Below are 6,693 nucleotides of genomic sequence, written 5' to 3'. Positions count from 1 at the left end.
AACCGGACTGGACGACCAGTATTCAACGGTTGCACAGTACTTCGTTTCGGTGACTACACTTGGTACGGTGTAGTAAGATTTCATAATAAAGGGAATATGCGACGTTGATTAAATGTTAAGTATGGTTATCAAGTGCTAAACAACTTAGAATATTTTTATTAAAACATTTATATATGAAATCTTGTGGTCTATATTTATAACGCTGCCGGCATTAAACCTATATCTCACCAACTTTATGTTGACGTTTTAAGCATGTTTATTCTCAGGTGATAACTAAAAGCTTCCGCTGCAACATGTTGAATTTAAGCAAGATCTTGAGTATGCATATTTGTGTCAAAAATAAAACTGCATATCTGAGGATTTGTAATGTAAAATATGTTGGAAGTCGTATTGTTATTATCACATGTAAAGTTTGTAAGTCTAAGATTATCGCTAAATGATAATCATTATAAAGTTTTTTTAAACCTGGTATTTGTAATAAAAGCTATGATTTGTATTGTAAAAACGAATGCAGTTTTTGAAAAATGTCGCATATAGAGGTCAATACCTCGCGATGAAATCATATGTTATTGTATTCGTCCTTATGGTTAAGGTCGGGTTATGACATGTGGTATCAGAGCGTTGGTCTTAGAGAACCAGAAAATTTGCATTAGTGTGTCTTATCGAGTTTGTTAGGATGCATTAGTGAATCTGGACTTTGACCGTGTTTGATTTAGAAAACTATTGCTTATCCTTGTTGGTTAAAAATTAATATGTAAATATTATGTGGTACTAACGTGCTAGTTGTTATGTGATAGATGTCTGGCTTAGAACTTGTTATCATATTCAGCGACTCCGAATCAGAATCTTCAGATGGTGTTCCAGTCATTAACCTATCCGATGATGAAAACGACACCTTTGGGGAAGACTCACAATTTTCGGATGAATCAATTGAAGAGGAATCGGAAAGTGATCCTGAGGAGGAAGAAATACAGGAAATTACGAAAGACAAGTTCGAAAGAGGAAAGAAACGAAAGGCTACTGAATTGGAGAATCCAAATCCCGAGCTTAGTAAGGATGTTGTGGCACCAACTCCACCAGACACTTCCACCCCTATTCCCGCTATTCCTATTAGTTCTATCCCGGCATCCAGTTCTTCAGCCCCTCAGCCAAAACGCAGGGAGACAGTCAAGATAACCTTTAAGCGATTTCTTTGAACACAAACGTTTTGGGTTAAATGATGCGCTGTTATTTTAAACCATGGGATCATATAACATTTTGTATAATATTACTAGTGTGGTTTGCTTAATGTTTGATGTAAGATAAGCATATGTAAATAGTGAAGTGTGAAATGCAATAATTTTCCATGGTTGAGTATTATTTGGGTGATAGTAATTGATTTCTGTACTAAGCTATTAAGTATGAACTTTAACGGGTAGGTACTACCCTAGATATAATTATAAAATGCTAATAAGAAGAAAAGGCTTTTATAATAATAATTGGTTCATATTATTAATAAGCTACGATGTACTGTAAATACATACTACATCTATAATATTCCATGTGAATAATTATCTTTTTTCATTCTTATTGAAGATTATGGCGCGATTGAACCGAATGACGGAACAAGAAATCGAGGAACTCATCAATCAGCGAGTGGACGACAGAATGTTATGGGTCGAGGCTGCGAGAGGTGCTGCAGTTAACCCAAATCCTCGTGTGGGATGTACTTACAAAACTTTTCAAGGTTGCAAGCCCTCATCATTCAGTGGAACAAAAGGACCGGTCGGTTTAACCCGGTGGATCGAAAAGATTGAGTCTGTGTTTAAAATCAGTGGTTGTATTGAGAAGGACATGAACAAGTATACATCGTGCACCTTACAAGATAGTGCACTCACGTGGTGGAAAAACTATGTGAAGGCCGTAGGAGGAGATGTAGCTTATGATACTCCCTGGGAAGAATTCAAAACAATGCTAATCAACGAGTATTGTCCAAGGAACGAGGTTAGGAAGTTAGAAGCTGAATTACGAAGCCTGAAAGTTGTTGGTACTGAACTCACCAACTACAATCAGCGATTCATGGAATTAGCTTTGCTATGTCCCGAATTGGTACCAACCGAAGAACGAAAGATAGAACTGTACAAAGATGGTTTACCTAAAAATGTCAAGGCAAATGTTACAGCATCAAAACCTAAGACTATTCATCAAGCCATCACCATGGCAAACGAGTTGATGGACCAGATTATTCTGGATAAGAACACCGATGTTAAGACATCAGAAAACAAAAGAAAGTGGAAAGGTAATCAACAATCCAACAAGAAACAAGAAACCACGCAAGGTGTGGGTAGTGGTTCAAGCTTAGGTTACAAAGGACGAAATCCTTTATGTAACAGATGCCACAAACATCACTCTGCTTATTGTAATGTAGTGTGCGATAATTGTAATCGAAGGGGTCATCTTGCTGAAGATTGTAGGATTCCTGTTACAAATACCAATGGCACCAAGACTCCTGCCACCAATACAAATAGAACTGCCTTGGCCACTGTTACTTGTTATGGGTGTGGGAAACAGGGTCATTATAAGAGCTAGTGCCCAAATCCAGAGAAGAATAACGGATCTGCACGTGGAAGAGCATTTATTATTAATGCTAGAGAGGCGTATGAAGACCCGGAGCTGGTTACGGGTACGTTTATCATTAATAACTTATCAGCATCTATTATATTTGATACTGGTGCCGATAGAAGTTATGTGTGTAGAGACTTTTACGCTAAATTGAATTGTTCATCATTACCTCTAGATGCTAAGTACATGATTGAGTTAGCTAATGGTAAACTAATTAAAGCCGATAAAATTTGCTGTGATTGTAAAATAAATTTAGCTGGAGAAACATTTAAGATTGATTTGATACCCATAGAATTAGGAAGTTTTGATGTAATTATCGGCATGGACTGGATGTCCAAAGTAGGAGTCGAAGTGGTGTGTGCTGAAAAGGCAATTCGTATTCCTCGAAAGGATAAATCAATGATAATGATTTACGGAGATAAAGGTAACCCAAACCTAAATCTCATTAGCTGTTTGAAAGCTCGAAAGTGTTTAGAAAAGGGATGTTATGCCATCCTAGCACATGTAAAGAAAGTTGAAGAAAAGGAGAAGAATATTAACGATGTAAATGTAGTAAGAGACTTTCCCGATGTATTTTCGGAAGAATTACCGGGACTACCTCCTTTCAGGTCTGTAGAATTTCAAATAGATCTTGTACCAGGAGCTGCACCAGTTGCTCGTGCTCCATATAGACTTGCACCGTCCGAGTTAAAAGAACTTCAGAGTCAGTTAAAAGAATTACTGGACCGAGGATTCATACGACCAAGTACTTCACCGTGGGGAGCTCCAATTTTATTTGTTAAAAAGAAGGATGGATCTTTTAGGATGTGTATAGATTATCGTGAATTAAATAAGTTAACTATCAAGAATCGGTATCCACTACCGAGAATTGACGACTTATTTGATCAACTGCAAGGATCATGTGTGTACTCGAAAATCGACTTAAGATCGGGCTATCATCAACTACGTGTCAAAGAAGAAGACATTCCGAAAACTGCTTTCCGGACACGTTATGGTCATTACGAATTTTGGGTCATACCGTTTGGGTTGACAAATGCGCCACCTGTATTCATGGACCTCATGAATCGAGTTTGTAGTCCATATTTAGATAAGTTTGTTATCGTTTTCATTGACGATATTCTTATCTATTCCAAGAGTGAGCAAGAGCATGAGCAGCATTTAAGGTTGGTATTAGAATTGTTAAGAAAGGAACAGTTATACGCCAAATTTTCTAAGTGTGCATTTTGGTTGGAAGAAGTGCAATTTCTTGGTCACGTTGTTAGTAGCAAAGGAATTCAGGTTGATCCAGCTAAAATTAAGGCCATTGAAAAATGGAAGACTCCTAAGACACCAACGCAGATACGCCAATTTTTGGGTTTAGCCAGTTATTATAGAAGGTTTATTCAAGATTTTTCCCGAATAGCTAAACCATTAACAGCGTTAACGCAAAAAGGGAAGAAGTACGAATGGACCTCTGAGCAGGAGAGTGCATTTCAATTACTGAAGAAGAAGTTGACTACGGCGCCTATTTTATCGTTACCTGAAGGGAACGATGATTTTGAGATATATTGTGACGCTTCGCGACAAGGTTTTGGTTGCGTCCTTATGCAACGAAAGAAAGTTATTGCATACGCATCTCGACAATTGAAGATTCACGAGTGAAATTATACGACGCATGATCTAGAACTGAGAGCAGTAGTGTTTGCATTGAAGATATGGAGACACTACTTATATGGGGTTAAATGCACTGTGTTTACCGATCATAAAAGCCTTCAACATATCTTCGATCAGAAACAGCTGAACATGAGGCAACGTAGGTGGGTCGAGCTGATAAATGACTATGATTGTGAGATTCACTATCATCCCGGAAAAGCGAATGTAGTGGCCGACGCTCTAAGCAGAAAGGAACGGGAACCAATTCGAGTACGAGTGATGAACATAAAAATTCGCATGAATCTCAACTCACAAATCAAAGAGGCTCAACGAGAAGCTCTTACTAAAGAAAACATAGGAAATGAAATAATGAAGAAGTATGAGAAGCAACTCGTTATACGGGAAGACGGAATTTGATATTTTGCAAACCGTATTTGGGTACCAAAGTTGGGTGGATTAAGGAAGTTGATATTGAATGAGGCACATAAGATAAGATACTCGATACATCCTGGAGTTGGAAAAATATATCAAGATCTTAAGACGCATTATTGGTGGCCTAATTTAAAGACAGATGTTGCAACATATGTTGGTGAATGTTTAACTTGTTCCAAAGTCAAAACAGAACACCAGAAGCCGTCAGGGTTACTTCAACAACCAGAAATCCCAGAATGGAAATGGGATGGAATTACAATGGATTTTATCACAAAGTTACATAAGACTGCCTGGGGTTATGACACCATTTGGGTAATAGTTGATCGTCTCACCAAATCTGCACATTTCTTGCCTATAAAGGAAACGGATAGGATGGAGAAACTATTACGACTGTACATAAAGGAAATTGTTTCAAGGCATGGAATACCTATTTCCATTATATCCGATCGTGATAGTAGATTTACATCAAAGTTCTGGCAATCACTACAGGAAGCCCTGGGAACTCTTTTGGATATGAGCACCGCATATCATCCACAAACTGATGGGCAGAGTGAAAGAACAATTCAGACTCTTGAAGACATGCTCAGGGCATGTGTGATCGATTTTGGAAACGGATGGGATAAATATCTACCATTAGCAGAATTCTCGTATAATAACAGTTATCATGCGAGCATTAAAGCTGCACCATTCGAAGCATTATATGGAAGGAAGTGTAGATCCCCTATCTGTTGGAATGAAGTAGGAGATCGACAATTAACTGGTCCCAAGATCATACACGAAACGACTGAGAAGATAGTACAAATCAAGGAGAGATTAAAAACAGCCAGTAGTCGCCAAAAGAGCTACGCCGATGTCCGAAGGAAACCATTAGAGTTTCAGATCGGTGACATGGTTATGTTAAAGGTGTCACCTTGGAAAGGTGTAATACGTTTCGGTAAAAGGGGTAAACTGAACCCAAGGTATGTAGGCCCGTTCAAGATCATCGAACGCATTGGACCGGTAGCTTATCGACTCGAATTACCACAACAACTCGCCGGAGTACATAATACATTTCACGTTTCAAACCTTAAGAAGTGTCTTGCAAAGGAAGACCTCACCATTCCTCTTGAAGAAATCCAAGTCGACGAGAAACTACAATTCATAGAAGAACCAATCGAAATCATGGACCGTGAAGTTAAACAACTCAAGCAGAGCAACATACCAATCGTTAAGGTTCGTTGGAATGCTCGAAGAGGTCTCGAGTTTACTTAGGAACGAGAGGATCAGATGAAATGAAAGTAACCACATTTGTTTCCCGAGAACGCAAAATAGATACAACTTTAAAATTTCGGGACGAAATTTATTTAACGGGTAGGTACTGTAACGACCCGGAATTTTCCGCTCGTTTTATACTTATGAGATTAATATCTACATAAATTAAACCTTACCAACATGATAATCAATCTAAATTGTTGAGACTTGTGTTTTTGAAAAGAGTTTTACACAACGTTTGACCGTCCAATTTGACCGATGGTATCACGAACTATATAACATACGATAATTATACGTTTATGTATATATATGTATTTATATATATTTAACATGATCTAAGGATAGTTTAACATCTTATTGTGTACTAATGACAATGAGTTATAAGTATATTTTGAAACTACTAACTTAAGTTTTCAAAACGATAACTATACGTAACATTCTTTGATATATATACTTATAACCTATAATGCTTATACATGTATCGTATATATAATGTATTTAATCACTTTTTAAGGACTTAAATACATAAAACAATATAACTATATTCACAAAAGATAGCTATATTTAAATTCTTGTTCCGTTTCCTCAAGATTTCTATACGTATACCTAGGGTATATGTACCCGTATCATACCCATCTTATATACGTATTTACTATTGGTATATACCCATAAAAATACACCAATAATTAGATCTAATCAGTTAAGGAACATGTGAGGATTTAGATTTTGACAATTATCAAAAATATCTAGCAAAATAACAAACTAAAAATCTTATCC

Source organism: Rutidosis leptorrhynchoides, chromosome 2, assembly GCF_046630445.1.
Source record: "Rutidosis leptorrhynchoides isolate AG116_Rl617_1_P2 chromosome 2, CSIRO_AGI_Rlap_v1, whole genome shotgun sequence".
Taxonomy (NCBI): Eukaryota; Viridiplantae; Streptophyta; class Magnoliopsida; order Asterales; family Asteraceae; genus Rutidosis; species Rutidosis leptorrhynchoides.
The sequence above is the reverse complement of the archived record's forward strand: the minus strand, read 5'-3'. Positions refer to the sequence as shown.